The 20,253-nt window shown below is 48.4% G+C and overlaps 1 long non-coding RNA gene across 2 annotated transcripts in view; it reads right to left on the bottom strand.

The window, feature by feature from the left end:
- Window positions 1-5,413: 5,413 nt before the first annotated feature.
- The window catches only part of LOC130275307 (uncharacterized), a 23,789-nt gene continuing 8,949 nt past the window's right edge, over window positions 5,414-20,253 (bottom strand). For both annotated transcript variants that reach the window (XR_008844726.1, XR_008844727.1), the window contains exons 2-3: window positions 6,727-6,859; window positions 5,414-5,520 (exon numbers count right to left, since the gene is read on the bottom strand). This is a non-coding gene — a long non-coding RNA (uncharacterized LOC130275307). The remainder of the gene's footprint in view (window positions 5,521-6,726; window positions 6,860-20,253) is intronic.

Raw genomic sequence — 20,253 nt, 5'->3', positions numbered from 1 at the left:
GTAGAGGGTAGCGGTTCTTTACCGTGATTTTATTAAGACCGCGGTAGTCAATGCAAGGACGTAGGGAGCCATCTTTTTTGGACACAAAGAAAAATCCGGCTCCGGCAGGAGAGGAGGATTTGCGGATAAAGCCCTTTTTTAAATTTTCCTGGATGTACTCAGACATAGCAAGAGTCTCTGGGGCAGAGAGAGGATAAATTCTGCCCCGGGGTGGAGTAGTGCCCGGGAGGAGGTCAATAGGACAGTCATAAGGCCTGTGAGGAGGTAGAGTCTCAGCTTGTTTTTTGCAAAAAACATCCGCAAAGTCCATATAGGCCTTAGGGAGACCGGTTACAGGGGGAACCACAGGGTCACGGCAAGGAGTACTGGTAACCGGTTTAAGGCAGTCCTTGAAACAAGAGGGACCCCAACTCTTGATCTCCCCTGTGGACCAATCCAGGGTTGGGGAATGGTGTTGAAGCCAGGGTAGTCCAAGGAGAATTTCGGAAGTGCAATTGGAGAGGACCAAAAACTCAATTTTTTCGTGGTGAGGTCCGATGCACATTAGGAGGGGTTCCGTGCGGTAACGCACGGCACAGTCCAATCTTTCATTGTTAACGCAATTGATGTAGAGAGGTCTGGCGAGACTGGTCACTGGGATGTTGAACCTGTTGATGAGAGAGGCCAAAATAAAGTTTCCTGCAGATCCGGAGTCCAAGAAGGCCTTAGTGGAGAAGGAGAAGGTAGAGGCAGATATCCGCACAGGCACAGTAAGACGTGGAGAAGCAGAGTTGACATCAAGGACTGTTTCACCTTTGTGCGGAGTCAGCGTACGTCTTTCCAGGCGGGGAGGACGGATAGGACAATCCTTCAGGAAGTGTTCGGTACCGGCACAGTACAGGCAGAGATTCTCCATGCGGCGTCGTGTCCTCTCTTGAGGTGTCAGGCGAGACCGGTCAACTTGCATAGCCTCCACGGCGGAAGGCAGAGGAACGGATTGCAGAGGACCAGAGGAGAGAGGAGCCGGGGAGAAAAAACGCCTTGTGCGAACAAAGTCCATATCCTGGCGGAGCTCCTGACGCCATCCGGAAGAACGCATGTCAATGCGAGTGGCTAGATGAATGAGTTCATGTAGGTTAGCAGGAATTTCTCGTGCGGCCAGAACATCTTTAATGTTGCTGGATAGGCCTTTTTTAAAGGTCGCGCAGAGGCCCTCATTATTCCAGGAAAGTTCTGAAGCAAGAGTACGGAATTGTATGGCGTACTCGCCAACGGAAGAATTACCCTGGACCAGGTTCAGCAGGGCAGTCTCAGCAGAAGAGGCTCGGGCAGGTTCCTCAAAGACACTTCGAATTTCCGAGAAGAAGGAGTGTACAGAGGCAGTGACGGGGTCATTGCGGTCCCAGAGCGGTGTGGCCCATGACAGAGCTTTTCCAGACAGAAGGCTGACTACGAAAGCCACCTTAGACCTTTCAGTAGGAAACTGGTCCGACATCATCTCCAAGTGCAGGGAACATTGGGAAAGAAAGCCACGGCAAAACTTAGAGTCCCCATCAAATTTATCCGGCAAGGATAGTCGTAGGCCTGAGGCGGCCACTCGCTGCGGAGGAGGTGCAGGAGCTGGCGGAGGAGATGATTGCTGAAGCTGTGGTAGTAGCTGCTGTAGCATCACGGTCAGTTGAGACAGCTGGTGGCCTTGTTGCGCTATCTGTTGTGACTGCTGGGCGACCACCGTGGTGAGGTCGGCGACAACTGGCAGAGGAACTTCAGCGGGATCCATGGCCGGATCTACTGTCACGATGCCGGCTGGCAGGAGGTGGATCCTCTGTGCCAGAGAGGGATTGGCGTGGACCGTGCTAGTGGACCGGTTCTAAGTCACTACTGGTATTCACCAGAGCCCGCCGCAAAGCGGGATGGTCTTGCTGCGGCGGTAGTGACCAGGTCGTATCCACTAGCAACGGCTCAACCTCTCTGACTGCTGAAGATAGGCGCGGTACAAGGGAGTAGACAGAAGCAAGGTCGGACGTAGCAGAAGGTCGGGGCAGGCAGCAAGGATCGTAGTCAGGGGCAACGGCAGGAGGTCTGGAACACAGGCTAGGAACACACAAGGGAACGCTTTCACTGGCACAATGGCAACAAGATCCGGCGAGGGAGTGCAGGGGAAGTGAGGTATACATAGGGAGTGCACAGGTGAACACACTGATTAGAACCACTGCGCCAATCAGCGGCGCAGTGGCCCTTTAAATCGCAGAGACCCGGCGCGCGCGCGCCCTAGGGAGCGGGGCCGCGCGCGCCGGGACAGGACCGACGGAGAGCGAGTCAGGGACGGGAGCCGGGGTGCGCATCGCGAGCGGGCGCCACCCGCATCGCGAATCGCATCCCGGCTGGAGGCGGTATCGCAGCGCACCCGGTCAGTGGATCTGACCGGGGCGCTGCGGGAGCGAGAGTGTAGCGAGCGCTCCGGGGAGGAGCGGGAACCCGGAGCGCTCGGCGTAACACACACCTTAGAAGCACTGTACTCTTTACTGCTCACACACCTTAGAAGCACTGTACTCTTTACTGCTCACACACCTTAGAAGCACTGTACACTTTACTGCACACACACACACACCTTAGAAGCACTGTACTCCTTACTGCACACACACCTTAGAAGCACTGTACTCATCACTGCACACACACCTTAGAAGCACTGTACTCATTACTGCGCACACACCTTTGAAGCACTGTACTCATTACTGCACACACAGCTTAGAAGCACTGTACTCCTTACTGCACACACACCTTAGAAGCACTGTACTCCTTACTGCACACACACCTTAGAAGCACTGTACTCATTACTACACACACACCTTAGAAGCACTGTACTCTTTACTGCCTGCACACACACACACACACACACACGCACACACACACCTTAGAAGCACTGTACACTTTACTGCACACACACACCTTAGAAGCACTGTACTCCTTACTGCGCACACACCTTTAAAGCACTGTACTCCTTACTGCACACACACCTTAGAAGCACTGTACTCCTTACTGCACACACACCTTAGAAGCAATATACTTTTTACTGCTAACAGCCGCTGATCATAGTCATGTCCTAGCAGTTCCGACAGCCATTCCCCAGAGCTGCTGCGTTCTGCCCTCCCAGCTGTCATTCACTTCACATTTGTCGCCATTAGTAATGATTATTTTCAGCAGCCGGCAATCATGCGGCGCTCCTGCTTGTATAGAGCGGTATATTTAATAAAGAATAGCGGTATATATAATCCACTCTGTGTAGTTTCACCGGGTGATGATAAAGTAGATTAGAATCCAACAAATCAGGTCGAGACACCAACAAAAACAATAATTTCATCACTTCACACTTAATATTTACGCATAAATGGCGCCATGTAAACCACGTATGAGTCTGCGATCCCTCATTCTACGATTGCTATAACTAAAGCACAATGAGGGGGGCCACGAAGCTTCTCAGCAAAAGCCAAAGGGGGGGGGGGGGCGATCCTGAGGAAACGCTACGGATGTCAAAGATGGATTTTCGTGCCATTAACCTCTACAGAGCTTTTTGTTGCCTAGGAAACTGTGAAGGTGTCAATCAAGGCGTCTGTGCAGTCTCGATCGGAACCTTCATAAATAAAGCAGATGTCTCCAAATGTTAAAAATATATGTGGTGAGCCACGGGGTGTGAAGGTGAGGGTTATGGGGCAGATGTTGTAGCCCAGGGGCAAGGTGTTATTAACCCTTAAATGTTTGTCACGCCAGGGCGTGGTTTTTCCGGTAACCACCCGAACGGTAGTACCGCTATCTCAAATTTAGGCAGGGCAACCAAGTAAGGGTTAATGGTAGATTTACTGAGGTAGACAGATGGAAATAGTCTTTACAGCTAAGCCTGGATCCCAGAGAGGTGGCCAGTAACACAAAAGGACCTCGCAGCTTGCTGAGACTTGTAGTGTTTGGATAGACTTTAGGACAGCCACGCTGACTATAATAGACTTGACTATAGACTTGACTGTAGGTAGTGACAGCAGACATAGAAGACTTGACTTACTGACTTGTGGCTGTAGGTTAGGCTTGAGGCCTCCAGATGTGCTGGACACTGGCTCTGAGACGTCTGGTCTTTACTGTATCTCAGGATCTAAGAGAGAGATTGTAATAGCTGCTCCCCTTAGAAGCCCATAGGTCGAGCTGTAGGTCACCTGGTTAACTGGTGCTTTCTGGGTAACAAACACATCATGTGAACACATTATCATGTGACTAACTCAAAGGTCCTTAAAGGTCCTTTATCCATAACACACATTACACTATACTTAATATATATCACTATGGTGGAGACACTGCAGGAGAGCCCCTAGGACACAGAGGGACTATACCTGACAGGGCCTAGGTACTGTAGGGGACTATATCCCGTACTGGGACATCACAAACCCCCCTACTTAACAGAAGTTGCCTTCAACAAATAGTCCTGTCGGGGTTTGAGTGTCAAAGCGGCCTTGGGGCCGAATGCATTCCTGGGGCATAGTAACCCAATGTCCATTTCCAGGCTGTTGTTTAACGAAAACTGGTAATACAATAGAGTCTTTATATAAATGTCCATACATGCTTTGGTAGATTTTCTTTTTTTGCATTTAACAGAGAATAACAACATACCTATGACTTATGGACTATGACTAAATATACTATGACAGTTGACTATGCATATTATGACATTTGACTATACATATTGGAGTCTATACTGTACATGACTAGATATGACACTGGCAGATTGGGTTGCCGGAGGCTTTCTGCCCAATTCCTTGGCTCCTGGGGTCCCTTGGCATTACACACTTCTCCCCAGAACACTAGTTATTTTTCTGCTAGACATTTTTGTAGATAACATTTGACATTCTGTTATCTTTGACTTTTATTATGTGCTTCTGTAAGTAACAGGAATACCTTCTGGCCAGGAAAGCATCCTGAGCACGAGGACACAAGAAATATCACATTTGACATTTGAGACATGACATTTGTATGGACTGTGTGATTGCGAGTGTTACAGTCCTACTGTACAAGACTTAAGGTGTACATGACTTTAGGTGTACTTTATGTTTACTGATGACTGTGTGTAGTACCCGACTTTACTGTTTACTGTACATGATGCTGGTGATGGGGTGAAATGTTGCTTCTCCTGATTGGTTCAGGACAACCCCTGTAAGACATCAAAAAATGTACTGTACACTATGACTTCTGATGTACAACAACCTATATACATTTTATTAGGCTATAACAATTGCAGGACAGTAAACATTTCAGTACAAGACGTAACCCTTTGTTTTTGTTTTATTTTTTGTACACATTAGTAACAAAAATATATTACTTTGGAATATTTACACCACTGTCCATGTATTGCAGTCCACATACACTAAAAAGTTCATTAGCTAAGAGCTCAGGTCAATTCTCTCTCATTTAAAGCCGGGCACAACACTTACTAGCTTGGTTACTGCAAAAACTTTTCTTGTCAAGTCTGTCAGGTACTGTGCTTGAACGTTACTGTAGAACCTGAAACAACAAGAGTTTGTGTTTACACACACAAGTCAATTCGTCATACGACCAAGTCTGGGGAAGTTACTGTACATGAATTACATCGGCATATTTATTTCCCAGCCTCTCCTGTCGGACTGGGCCCTAGGTTGGGATATGAATCTAGGGTTGCGAGACTGGGCTCCCCGCATGCGGTCAACATGAGTGTTCCATGAAACATGGGCCAAAACGGGAGTCAGTGATAGTCGGTCTGACTGTGACTACCACTTGCACCGCAGCAGCTAGCGCCACTGGAGGATGACTTGTTGGTGCCTATTGGTCCGGCCAAACCTCTGCAACTGGAGTAGGCCAAGGCACTTTTGTAGGTACCTGCTGGTCAGGCCACACCTCCTCAACAGCAGGAGCAGGCCTGGGTACTTCTGTTGGTGCCCGATGGTAAGGCCAAACCTCCTCGCTCCTAGGAGTAGGCCTGGGCACATCTGCTGACTTGGACAAGTATTCAGGAGCGATAGCAGGCTCCTCAGGCGGATCTGTTGAGGCCTGTGGAACCGGCCTGAGCTCTGTGGCTGCAAGAGTGGGCCGGGTCAGGCCTTTAGGCAAATTTAAGTTTAATTTTGAATAGATGTCATGGAGAGGATCAATAGATTGACAGGCCTTTACAATGGCTTGGCCTATGATGCCTGGGATCAGTGTGTTAACAACTTCCTTCAGGTCTTTTGTTTGCACCTTCAGGTTCATGATTTCCATCATTTTATGCAAATGAGATGGGAAGTCTGAAGATTAGAGGGACTTTACCCATTATATAAAAGCACAACATGCCTGTTACTGTTTCTTTTAAGAAAAAAATGAAAGCGCAAAACTACACCAGCTCGGAGGTATCGTAGATTTCTCTGGCTGCCACATGGGAAGAGCGGCGATTCATACGCCGAGCTGCGCTGACAGGGCAGGAATTTACAACAGAATGGCGGATGAATCACTGGTCTTAGTAAATTATTCTTATTGGCTACAAATAGAGGAAATTCAGGACTGTGGCTGCTCTGCCTAGGATTGGTGACCCCCGACAGTCCAGTTGGGATACAATAGAGATATAAGTCAACCTTATAAATAATGTAACTATATCATTTTATCAACCTTTTATATAATGTGTAACTATGTAACTAAGAGCACGAAGTACAATCCTAAAGAGAGAAGAATCTTCCTATATAAAGAGCCGCGCACACTAACTTGGTAGTGTTTACTTGTAGAGTCTTCTCGGTTTGTTTGGTTGTTTTTGTCTTTTATTACGTCTTCGGCCAACGTTCAGCACCAGGAACTTGTCTCCGCCGATAATTCTTCATGTCTTACAATTGTTACTTCACTGGAGGAAGGAAGGAAATGTGTCACACAAGGGTTCATAATGTTCCACCCCGTACCTGGCTGCCTCCTAATACTCTCTATAGAAGACATAGTGCTGCCATACGCTGTTATTCACCCCATAATAGACCCCAGAGGCTTCGGTTTTGTGGCTTTTTTAAATGTTTTTACAGGAAAACACTTCAGGTTGTTTCATCACTAAATTATAGAATCAGATTTACAAACATAAATAAATGCTGAAGACAAAATACAAAATCGGGTGCAGCTCACTATACAAAAGTCATATGTTAAAGGATATGGGGTCATAGTTGATATCTGAGTATTTACTATATGAGTATTTAATAGGTGAGTATTTACTATTTCAGTATTTACTATGTGAGTATTTATTATGTTAGTGTTTACTATGTGTGTATTTACTATGTGAGTGTTTAAAGGGGTTCTCCGGTGCTCAGCGTTTGGAACAAAATGTTCCAAATTCTTGGAACCCATGCCGGGAGCTCGTGACTTTATAGCCCCGCCCCTCATTATGTCACACCCCGCCCCCTCAATGCAAGTCTATGGGAGGGGGCGTGACGGCTGTCATGCCTCCTCCCATAGACCTGCATTGAGGGGGTGCGGTGTAACAGCATGAGGGGCGGGGCTATAATGTCACAAGCTCCCAGCGCCGGCTCTAAGCCTTCGGAACATTTTGTTCCAAACGCTGAGCAGCAGAGTACCCTTTAATATTGAATACCCACATAGTAAATACTCACATAGTAAATACTCACCTATGAAATACTCACATAGTAAATACTCACCTATTAAATACTCACATAGTAAATACTCACATAGAAAATACTCATGTGATAGCGGGGTGTGATGAGGGCAGATGTTGTTACCCTAGGGGCAGATGGCATTAAACCATTGTATTCGTGACACCAGGGCGTGGTTTAACCTACAACCACCCGAAGGTATACCGCTGGATCCTGGGCTAGGCCCAACTATCGACCCGTCTCAAATCTCCCCTTTATCTCCAAACTTCTGGAACGCTTGGTCTACTCCCACCTTATCCGCTATCTCTCCGAGAACTCTCTCCTTGACCCCTTACAGTCTGGTTTCCGCTCCCTTCACTCCACAGAAACGGCCCTAACCAAAGTCACTAATGATCTTCTGACGGCCAAATCAAATGGCAATTTCTCTTTAATGATTCTCTTGGACCTGTCTGCAGCTTTTGACACTGTGGATCACCAACTCCTCCTCAGTAGTCTCTGCTCCATCGGTCTCAAGGACTCTGCTCTCGCCTGGTTTTCCTCCTATCTCTCTGGCTGCTCCTTTAGCGTCTCGTTTTCTGGCTCTACTTCTTCTCCTCTTCCCCTTGCTGTCGGGGTTCCCCAGGGATCGGTCCTGGGTCCTCTACTCTTTGCACTCTACACATCCCCCATTGGAAAAACAATCAGTAGATTTGGTTTCCAGTACCACCTCTACGCTGATGACACCCAACTCTATACCTCCTCCTCAAACATCACCCCTGCACTCCTACAGTATACCAGTGACTGTCTCTCTGCCATCTCAGACATCCCCCCTGCACTCCTACAGAATACCAGTGACTGTCTCTCTGCTGTCTCAGACATCATGTCCTCTTTATATCTGAAACTAAATCTTTCTAAAACAGAACTTTTTCTCCATCAACTGATACTGTACCTAACCCTGACATTTCCATCTCGGTATATGGTACTACCATAACTCCCGGGCAGCAGGCTCGCTGTCTTGGAGTTATACTTGACTCTGATCTGTCTTTCACTCCCCATATTCAGTCTCTTTCACGTTCTTGTCACCTGCATCTCAAAAACATTTCCAGAATCCGCCCGTTTCTCACTACTGAAACTGCTAAAACTCTCATTATTGCTTTGATTCATTCCCGCCTCGACTACTGTAACTCTTTACTAATAGACCTTCCTTTCTCCAAACTCTCTCCTCTCCAGTCCATCCTTAATGCCGCAGCCAGACTCATTTTCCTCTCCAGCCGCTACACCGACGCTCCAGCTCTCCACAATGCTGCACCTCCCTACATCTCCTCTCTCATCTCTGTCTACCATTCTACACGTTCTCTCCGATCTGCTAATGATCTCACACTAACATCTTCTATAATCCGAACTTCTCACTCCTGTCTCCAAGACTTCACTCGTGCTGCACCGGTTCTCTGGAATGCTATCCCTCAATCCCTCACACTCAACAACAACATCCATAGTTTCAAACGTGGCCTAAAAACACATCTCTTCAGACAGGCCTATAACAGTCTCTAATTGGCCTCAACATATCCCCAACATATTCCCGACATATCTCCAACATATCCCTGACATATCTCCAACATATCCCCAACATATCCCCAACATATCCCCAACATATCCTCAACATATCCCCAACATATCCTCAACATATCCCCAACATATCCCCAACATATCCTCAACATATCCCCAACATATCCCCAACATATCCTCAACATATCCCCAACATATCCTCAACATATCCTCAACATATCCCCAACATATCCCCAACATATCCTCAACATATCCTCAACATATCCCCAACATATCCCCAACATATCCTCAACATATCCCCAACATATCCCCAACATATCCTCAACATATCCCCAACATATCCACAACATATCCTCAACATATCCCCAACATATCCCCACACCTCTTGTTTTAATAGTTATTGTGTAATATTATGTCTGATACTTGTCTTTGTTTGTACCCCATAATTGTAAGTGCTGCGGAATCTGTAGGCGTTATATAAATAAATAAAAAATAGGCGCAGGGACAATCAAGACTCTGACATGAAGTTACGGACAACGGAAGCTTTACTGAGGGTAGACAGATGGTAAAGTCTATACAGTTCAGCCAGGGCCCAAGGAGGTGACCAGTGACGCAGAGACCTTAAGGGCTTGCTGGGACTTGTAGTAGGACTGGACAATTGAATGCAGACCATGCTGACTTGACTCATAAAGCTGTGACTTTATCTTACTTGACTTGATGGCGGCTGCCGGACTAGACTTTGAGGTCTCCAACACTCTGGACATACACACTAGACGACTGCACTGGACCTCAGCCGAAGAGAGAGAAGCTCCACCCAGGGCTTTTATGGGGGAGACTAGCAGGGAGCCCATAGGTCATTATATGGGGGAGACTAGCAGGGAGCCCATCGGTCATTATATGGGGAGACTAGCAGGGAGCCCATCGGTCATTATATGGGGAGACTAGCAGGGAGCCCATAGGTCATTATATGGGGGAGACTAGCAGGGAGCCCATCGGTCATTATATGGGGAGACTAGCAGGGAGCCCATCGGTCATTATATGGGGAGACTAGCAGGGAGCCCATAGGTCATTATATGGGGGAGACTAGCAGGGAGCATATAGGTCATTATATGGGGGAGACTAGCAGGGAGCCCATAGGTCACTCTGGATCACCTGGTCACTGGTACCTCCTGGGTAAAAATCACATGACATATTACATGGTCACACTCTTAAAGCAAAATTACATCTTATAACACTTTACATGGTAAAACATATTTACAATGGGAAAACAAGTGCAGGGGCCCGGGGGACACTGAAGGAGGCTGCCTGACAGGACAGCAGGAGCACGGGGTAACACCTCCTGTACTGGACCACCACACTAACATAGCAAATACTCACAAATTAAATACTCATATATTAAATGCTTACATAGTAAACACTCACATAGTAAATACTCATAGTAAACACTCACATAGTAAATACTCATAAATTAAATACTCACATAGTAAATACTCATAAATTAAATACTTACATAGTAAATACTCATAAATTAAATACTTACATAGTAAATACTCACATATTGTAAAAACGTATGTATTAAATACTCACATAGTAAATACTTACATAGTAAATACTCACATATTGTAAAAACGTATGTATTAAATACTCACATAGTATATATTTATATAGTAAATACTGACATATTAAATACATATCAACTAGGATCCAGCCTTATCTTTTAACATATGACTTTGAGGACTGTGTTTTTGTTTATTGCTATTTTGTTATTTTGTTTTTTTCCTCTTCCTCACTTTACTGCAAGTGTTTGGTTGTTGTCACGGTGGGGGGGGGGGCACAATTGTTTTAAGGTTTAGGATGAATATAATTTCTCACAGCAAGAAACAGAAGCCACAGAAATTGTGTAAGGAAACATCTATGTGACGCGGACATGGAGGCTTCTTCACCGCTCAGTATCAATCTCTGAGAAATGCCGGAGGGGTCTGGAATAACAGACGGGTCCATGTCACATAAACAAGATGGACGCCGCGGTCAGGAAGCGTCACCAGAAAACATCATCCCCCGGAATAGTTCTCTGTCAGGGTCACTTATTACATTTCTGGGGCAGCACGTGGGGGGTGATCAGAACAATAATCACAAATATGACGTATCCTATGAGAGACGCCATATTCCTGCTGTGGACATTCCTTCATTGCCTGCCGTTTTTGGGTTTGTTTGTCTGCAGAGCCTTTTACAGAAAACAACCACATCCTGGCGTCACAACAAATCAGGGGTTAATAACACCTTACCCCACAGGGTTAATACCACCAGACCCTGCAACACCATTGCAACACCCCAGCTCACCCCAATTCCATCTGCCTTCATCACACCGTCACACACAGCCATGTCAGCGTACCAGCAACTGCTCCTCACTTTAGAAGCAGTGGCCATTGGCTGCGGCCGCCATTACCAATTTTTTTCGTGCACCCTCAGGAGATCTGCTGAGTACTGCTGTGGGTACATTTCAGGGTTGGGAACTGCTGCTTTAGGGCGTCATGTTGTTAGCTGATAAATAGATCTAAATATGAGCATATGGATGTCCCGTTAGTCGATAAGAGGATCAATAATTCCTGAATATGTCCACCCTTCAGGACCGCAAGATGGACATAGCGATAAAGTCTTCTAGGGATGAATTCATGGGCCACCAGTACAATGGACGCCAATACCATGTACAGAGGTGTTTTCTGAGAACCTGCCCTCTGTCTTCCTCTGTAGTCGATGGGCCCTAAATGTCCAAAAAAAGAAATTTCCGTAACATTGTAATCCTAAAAAGTGGAAATAATTTTGAGAATATTAATGAAGACATTGGCCCTCATTTACTAAGAAAATTGGGTTGTAAGTGTTACGCCGAGCGCTCCGGGTCCCCGCTCCTCCCCGGAGCGCTCGCTTCACTCCCTCCGCTGCAGCGCTCCGGTCACGTCCTCTGACCCGGGGCGCTGCGATCCCGCTGCCAGCCGGGATGCGATTCGCGATGCGGGTAGCGCCCGCTCGCGATGCGCACCCCGGCTCCCCTACCTGACTCGCTCCCCGTCTGTTCTGTCCCGGCGCGCGCGGCCCCGCTCCCTAGGGCGCGCGCGCGCCGGGTCTCTGCGATTTAAAGGGCCACTGCGCCGCTGATTGGCGCAGTGGTTCCAATTAGGGTTTTCACCTGTGCACTTCCCTATATTACCTCACTTCCCTTGCACTCCCTTGCCGGATCTTGTTGCCTTAGTGCCAGTGAAAGCGTTCCTTGTGTGTTCCTTGCCTGTGTTTCCAGACCTTCTGCCGTTGCCCCTGACTACGATCCTTGCTGCCTGCCCCGACCTTCTGCTACGTCCGACCTTGCTTCTGCCTACTCCCTTGTACCGCGCCTATCTTCAGCAGCCAGAGAGGTGAGCCGTTGCTAGTGGATACGACCTGGTCACTACCGCCGCAGCAAGACCATCCCGCTTTGCGGCGGGCTCTGGTGAATACCAGTAGTGGCTTAGAACCGGTCCACTAGCACGGTCCACGCCAATCCCTCTCTGGCACAGAGGGTCCACTACCTGCCAGCCGGCATCGTGACAGTAGATCCGGCCATGGATCCCGCTGAAGTTCCTCTGCCAGTTGTCGCTGACCTCACCACGGTGGTCGCCCAGCAGTCACAACAGATAGCGCAACAAGGCCAACAGCTGTCTCAACTGACCGTTATGCTACAACAGTTACTACCACAGCTTCAGCAGTCATCTCCTCCGCCAGCTCCTGCACCTCCTCCGCAGCGAGTGGCCGCTCCTGGGATACGCTTATCCTTGCCGGATAAATTTGATGGGGACTCTAAGTTTTGCCGTGGCTTTCTTTCCCAATGTTCCCTGCATCTGGAGATGATGTCGGACCTGTTTCCCACTGAAAGGTCTAAGGTGGCTTTCGTAGTCAGTCTTCTGTCCGGAAAAGCCCTGTCATGGGCCACACCGCTCTGGGACCGCAATGACCCCGTCACTGCCTCTGTACACTCCTTCTTCTCGGAAATCCGAAGTGTCTTTGAGGAACCTGCCCGAGCCTCTTCTGCTGAGACTGCCCTGTTGAACCTGGTCCAGGGTAATTCTTCCGTTGGCGAGTATGCCGTACATTTCCGTACACTTGCTTCAGAATTGTCCTGGAATAATGAGGCCCTCTGCGCGACCTTCAAAAAAGGCCTATCCAGCAACATTAAAGATGTTCTGGCCGCACGAGAAATTCCTGCTAATCTACATGAACTTATTCACCTAGCCACTCGCATTGACATGCGTTTTTCTGAAAGGCGTCAGGAACTCCGCCAAGATATGGACTCTGTTCGCATGAGGCGTTTCGTCTCCTCGGCTCCTCTCTCCTCTGGTCCCCTGCAATCTGTTCCTGTGCCTCCCGCCGTGGAGGCTATGCAGGTCGACCGGTCTCGCCTGACACCTCAAGAGAGGACACGACGCCGTATGGAGAACCTCTGCCTGTACTGTGCTAGTACCGAACACTTCCTGAGGGATTGTCCTATCCGTCCTCCCCGCCTGGAAAGACGTACGCTGACTCCGCACAAGGGTGAGACAGTCCTTGATGTCTTCTCTGCTTCTCCACGTCTTACTGTGCCTGTGCGGATGTCTGCCTCTGCCTTCTCCTTCTCTACGGTGGCCTTCTTGGACTCTGGATCTGCAGGAAATTTTATTTTGGCCTCTCTCGTCTACAGGTTCAACATCCCGGTGACCAGTCTTGCCAGACCCCTCTACATCAATTGTGTAAATAATGAAAGATTGGACTGTACCATACGTTTCCGCACGGAGCCCCTTCTTATGAGCATCGGAGCTCATCATGAGAGGATTGAACTTTTGGTCCTCCCCAATTGCACCTCAGAAATTCTCCTTGGACTTCCCTGGCTTCAACTTCATTCCCCAACCCTGGATTGGTCCACTGGGGAGATCAAGAGTTGGGGGTCCTCTTGTTCCAAGAACTGTCTAAAACCGGTTCCCAGTAACCCTTGCCGTAACTCTCTGGTTCCTCCAGTAACCGGTCTCCCTAAGGCCTATATGGACTTCGCGGATGTTTTCTGCAAAAAACAAGCTGAGACTCTACCTCCTCACAGGCCTTATGATTGCCCTATCGACCTCCTCCCGGGCACTACTCCACCCCGGGGCAGAATTTATCCTCTCTCTGCCCCAGAGACTCTTGCCATGTCCGAATACGTCCAGGAGAATCTAAAAAAGGGCTTTATCCGTAAATCCTCCTCTCCTGCCGGAGCCGGATTTTTCTTTGTGTCCAAAAAAGATGGCTCCCTACGTCCTTGCATTGACTACCGCGGTCTTAATAAAATCACGGTTAAGAACCGCTACCCCTTACCCCTCATCTCTGAACTCTTTGATCGCCTCCAAGGTGCCCACATCTTCACTAAATTGGACTTAAGAGGCGCCTATAACCTCATCCGCATCAGAGAGGGGGACGAGTGGAAAACGGCATTTAACACCAGAGATGGACACTTTGAGTATCTGGTCATGCCCTTTGGACTGTGCAATGCCCCTGCCGTCTTCCAAGACTTTGTCAATGAAATTTTTCGTGATCTGTTATACTCCTGTGTTGTTGTATATCTGGACGATATCCTAATTTTTTCTGCCAATCTAGAAGAACACCGCCAGCATGTCCGTATGGTTCTTCAGAGACTTCGTGACAACCAACTCTATGCCAAAATTGAGAAATGTCTGTTTGAATGCCAATCTCTTCCTTTTCTAGGATATTTGGTCTCTGGCCAGGGACTACAGATGGATCCAGACAAACTCTCTGCCGTCTTAGATTGGCCACGCCCCTCCGGACTCCGTGCTATCCAACGCTTTTTGGGGTTCGCCAATTATTACAGGCAATTTATTCCACATTTTTCTACCATTGTGGCTCCTATCGTGGCTTTAACCAAAAAAAATGCTGATCCCAAGTCCTGGCCTCCTCAAGCAGAAGACGCCTTTAAACGACTCAAGTCTGCCTTTTCTTCGGCTCCCGTGCTCTCCAGACCTGACCCTTCCAAACCCTTCCTATTGGAGGTTGATGCCTCCTCAGTGGGAGCTGGAGCTGTTCTTCTACAAAAAAATTCTTCCGGGCATGCTGTCACTTGTGGTTTTTTCTCTAGGACCTTCTCTCCAGCGGAGAGGAACTACTCCATCGGGGATCGAGAGCTTTTAGCCATTAAATTAGCACTTGAGGAATGGAGGCATCTGCTGGAGGGATCAAGATTTCCTGTTATTATCTACACCGACCACAAGAACCTCTCCTACCTCCAGTCTGCCCAACGGCTGAATCCTCGCCAGGCCCGGTGGTCTCTGTTCTTTGCCCGATTTAATTTTGAGATTCACTTTCGTCCTGCCGATAAGAACATTAGGGCCGATGCTCTCTCTCGTTCCTCGGATGCCTCAGAAGTTGATCTCCCTCCGCAACACATCATTCCACCTGACTGCCTGATCTCCACTTCTCCTGCCTCCATCAGGCAGACTCCTCCAGGAAAGACCTTTGTTTCTCCACGCCAACGCCTCGGAATCCTCAAATGGGGTCACTCCTCCCATCTCGCAGGTCATGCGGGCATCAAGAAATCTGTGCAACTCATCTCCCGCTTCTATTGGTGGCCGACTCTGGAGACGGATGTTGGGGACTTTGTGCGAGCCTGCACTATCTGTGCCCGGGATAAGACTCCTCGCCAGAAGCCCGCTGGTTTTCTTCATCCTCTGCCTGTCCCCGAACAGCCTTGGTCTCTGATTGGTATGGATTTTATTACTGATTTACCCCCTTCCCGTGGCAACACTGTTATTTGGGTGGTCGTTGATCGATTCTCCAAAATGGCACATTTCATCCCTCTTCCTGGTCTTCCTTCTGCGCCTCAGTTGGCTAAACAATTTTTTGTACACATTTTTCGTCTTCACGGGTTGCCTACGCAGATTGTCTCGGATAGAGGTGTCCAATTCGTGTCTAAATTCTGGAGGGCTCTCTGTAAACAACTCAAGATTAAATTAAATTTTTCCTCTGCATATCATCCTCAATCCAATGGACAAGTAGAAAGAATTAACCAGATCTTGGGTGATTATTTGCGACATTTTGTTTCCTCCCGCCAGGATGACTGGGCAGATCTCCTTCCATGGGCCGAATTCTCGTATAACTTCAGGGTCTCTGAATCTTCCTCCAAATCCCCATTTTTCGTGGTGTACGGCCGTCACCCTCTTCCCCCCCTCCCTACCCCCTTGCCCTCTGGTCTGCCCGCTGTGGATGAAATTTCTCGTGACCTTTCCATTATATGGAGAGAGACCCAAAATTCTCTCTTACAGGCTTCTTCACGCATGAAGAGGTTCGCGGATAAGAAAAGAAGAGCTCCCCCCGTTTTTTCCCCTGGAGACAAGGTATGGCTCTCCGCTAAATATGTCCGCTTCCGTGTCCCTAGCTACAAGTTGGGACCACGCTATCTTGGTCCTTTCAAAATTTTGTGTCAAATTAATCCTGTCTCTTATAAACTTCTTCTTCCTCCTTCTCTTCGTATCCCTAATGCCTTTCACGTCTCTCTTCTCAAACCACTCATCCTCAACCGTTTTTCTCCCAAATCTGTTCCTCCCACTCCTGTTTCCGGCTCCTCGGACGTCTTCTCGGTCAAGGAAATTTTGGCTGCCAAAAAGGTCAGAGGGAAAAATTTTTTTTTAGTAGACTGGGAGGGTTGTGGTCCTGAAGAGAGATCCTGGGAACCTGAGGACAACATCCTTGACAAAAGTCTGCTCCTCAGGTTCTCAGGCTCCAAGAAGAGGGGGAGACCCAAGGGGGGGGGTACTGTTACGCCGAGCGCTCCGGGTCCCCGCTCCTCCCCGGAGCGCTCGCTTCACTCCCTCCGCTGCAGCGCTCCGGTCACGTCCTCTGACCCGGGGCGCTGCGATCCCGCTGCCAGCCGGGATGCGATTCGCGATGCGGGTAGCGCCCGCTCGCGATGCGCACCCCGGCTCCCCTACCTGACTCGCTCCCCGTCTGTTCTGTCCCGGCGCGCGCGGCCCCGCTCCCTAGGGCGCGCGCGCGCCGGGTCTCTGCGATTTAAAGGGCCACTGCGCCGCTGATTGGCGCAGTGGTTCCAATTAGGGTAATCACCTGTGCACTTCCCTATATTACCTCACTTCCCTTGCACTCCCTTGCCGGATCTTGTTGCCTTAGTGCCAGTGAAAGCGTTCCTTGTGTGTTCCTTGCCTGTGTTTCCAGACCTTCTGCCGTTGCCCCTGACTACGATCCTTGCTGCCTGCCCCGACCTTCTGCTACGTCCGACCTTGCTTCTGCCTACTCCCTTGTACCGCGCCTATCTTCAGCAGCCAGAGAGGTGAGCCGTTGCTAGTGGATACGACCTGGTCACTACCGCCGCAGCAAGACCATCCCGCTTTGCGGCGGGCTCTGGTGAAAACCAGTAGTGGCTTAGAACCGGTCCACTAGCACGGTCCACGCCAATCCCTCTCTGGCACAGAGGGTCCACTACCTGCCAGCCGGCATCGTGACAGTAAGTCTATGTTGCTTTCTTACCAGACTGCTTTTTTCCCCGGTATTTATTATTATGTCGCATCCTGTTTGTCGCACTGCGTTTTGTTGGTTTTGGTTTCCAACTCCTCTGAGCTGTCGGGAAAAAATCCACAACAATTCAACAAATTCGAGTTGGAAACCTTAATAAATACGTGGGAAAGCTCAGAAATGTCGGGTTACGCCCCTTTTTCGGGTTTGGGAGAATCCACATCGGGTCCGTCGGGAAAAAATGTTACATCGTGTCGCAGACTGGCGCACGATGTCTGCGACATGGCGCAGACAAAGATGCGACAAAAAAAACCGACAAAAGAGGTCGGTTTAGAATAGTAAATGAGGGCCAATGAGGTGAATGGGATTTAGGAAATATCTCGGGGCCTATGGAGAATGTAAGTAAAACATGGGATTCTGCCAATATCCTAAGTGAACTGTGCGGGAACCTTGTAGGAAGCTCAAAGAGACTGCAGCTAAAATCCCATTAAGTAGAAGGAGCGGTAAATCGGCCGAGTCCCAGGGGTTAAACCTTTAACTATGGACGGAACATTAATGATTCCACAACAATCGCTTAAAAGGAAGAGGAATTAAAGGCACAGACCACACCAGTACGCCCAACCAGGGGGACTCAGGCTGTACAAAACTACAACTCCCAGCATGCCCCAGCACCTTTGGGTGGTTGCAAGGCTTTGGCTGGGGATTTCTGGGGGCACAGGGCATCCGCTAACCATTAGGCATGGGGCGTGGGGTGTAACAGGATGTCTGCTAACCATTGGGCCAAGGGCATCAGGGGGCGCAGGGTGCTTCTTTAACCATTGGGCTTGGGATAACACATGGCGTCGGCTAACCAGGGCTCAAGTCCTGCAGGAACGCATGGGAACGGAGTTCCTGCACTTTTTCCACAGCAGGAACACTGTTCCCATTAGCAAGACTCCTGTAGGACTAGCCCTTGAGTGGAAATCTTGAGTGAGTTCACGCACTTTTTTTTCCATTCAGCATTCAGCTTTACAGGGTGTGAGGACTTTTCAAATGCATTTATATATAGTTTTTTCCAAGTTGTGTCTCTTCAGCTGGTGCAAAACTTCAACTCCCATCATGCCATAGCAGCCTGCGGCTTTAGTCTTGCACCAACCTTACAGGGGTACTCCGCCCACAGACATCTCATCCCTTATCCAAAGGATAGGGGATAAGATGTCTGATCACTGGGGGCCTGCCACTGGCATTCTAAACAGTATGTTTAGAAAGCATGGTTTCTGTTGCCAGAGATGTGATGTTCACGCCCCCTCGTGAAGCCCCCTCCATTCATGTCTATGGGATGGGGCGGGATGGTTGTCACGCCCCCCTCCCATAGACATGAATGGAGTAGGCGTGGCATGACTTCACAAGGTCCCCAGAGGACCCCTACGATCAGACATCTTATCCGCCACGAGGACCCCCGCGATCGCGATTGGCAACCAGTGTACAACCTACAACCAGTGACCATCTACAACTTCTATCATTGACTATCTTCTACTTCTACCACTTAGCATCTACAATTCTACCAGTGACTATCTATACCTTTTACCATTGACCTTCTACAATTTCTACCAGTGACCATCTACAACCAGTGACCATCTACAACCAGTGACCATCTACAACCAGTGACCATCTACAACCAGTGACCATCTAAAACTTCTCCCAGTGACCATCTACAACCAGTGACCATCTAAAACTTCTCCCAGTGACCATCTACAACCAGTGACCATCTACAACTTCTACCAGTGACCATCTACAACCAGTAACCATTTACAACTTCTACCAGTGTACTATTTTCAACCAATGACCATCTACAACTTCTACTAGTGTACTATCTGCAGACAGTGACCTTCTACAACTTCTCCCGGTGACTATCTACAACCAGTGACCATTACAATCAGTGACCATCTACAATCAGTGACCATCTACAACTTCTACCAATGACCATCTACGACCAGTGACCATCTACAACCAGTGACCATCTACAACTTCTCCCAGTGATCATCTACAACCAGTGACCGACCATCTTCAACTTCTACTAGTGACCATCTACAACCAGTAACCATCTACAACTTCTACCAGTGACCATCTACAACCAGTAACCATCTACAACTTCTACCAGTGACCATCTACAACTTCTACCAGTGACCATCTACAACCAGTAACCATTTACAACTTCTCCCAGTGACCATCTACAACTTCTACCAGTGACCATCTACAACTTCTACCAGTGACCATTTACAACTTCTACCAGTGTATTATCTACAACCAATAACCATCTACAACTTCTACCAGTATACTGTCTACAACCATTGGCCATCTACAACCAGTGACCATCTACAATTTCTACCAGTGACCATCTACAATTTGTACCATTGACCATCTACAACTTCTACCATTAACCATCTACAACCAGTGACCATCTACAAAGTCTGCCAATGTACTACCTACAACCAGTAACCTTCAACAACTTCTACCAATGACCATCTACAATTTCTACCAGTGACCATCTACAACCAGTGACCATCTACAATTTCTACCAGTGACCATCTACAACCAGTGACCATCT

The sequence above is a fragment of the Hyla sarda genome, chromosome 6, assembly GCF_029499605.1.
Source record: "Hyla sarda isolate aHylSar1 chromosome 6, aHylSar1.hap1, whole genome shotgun sequence".
Lineage (NCBI taxonomy): Eukaryota > Metazoa > Chordata > Amphibia > Anura > Hylidae > Hyla > Hyla sarda.
The sequence above is the reverse complement of the archived record's forward strand: the minus strand, read 5'-3'. Positions and strand labels throughout refer to the sequence as shown.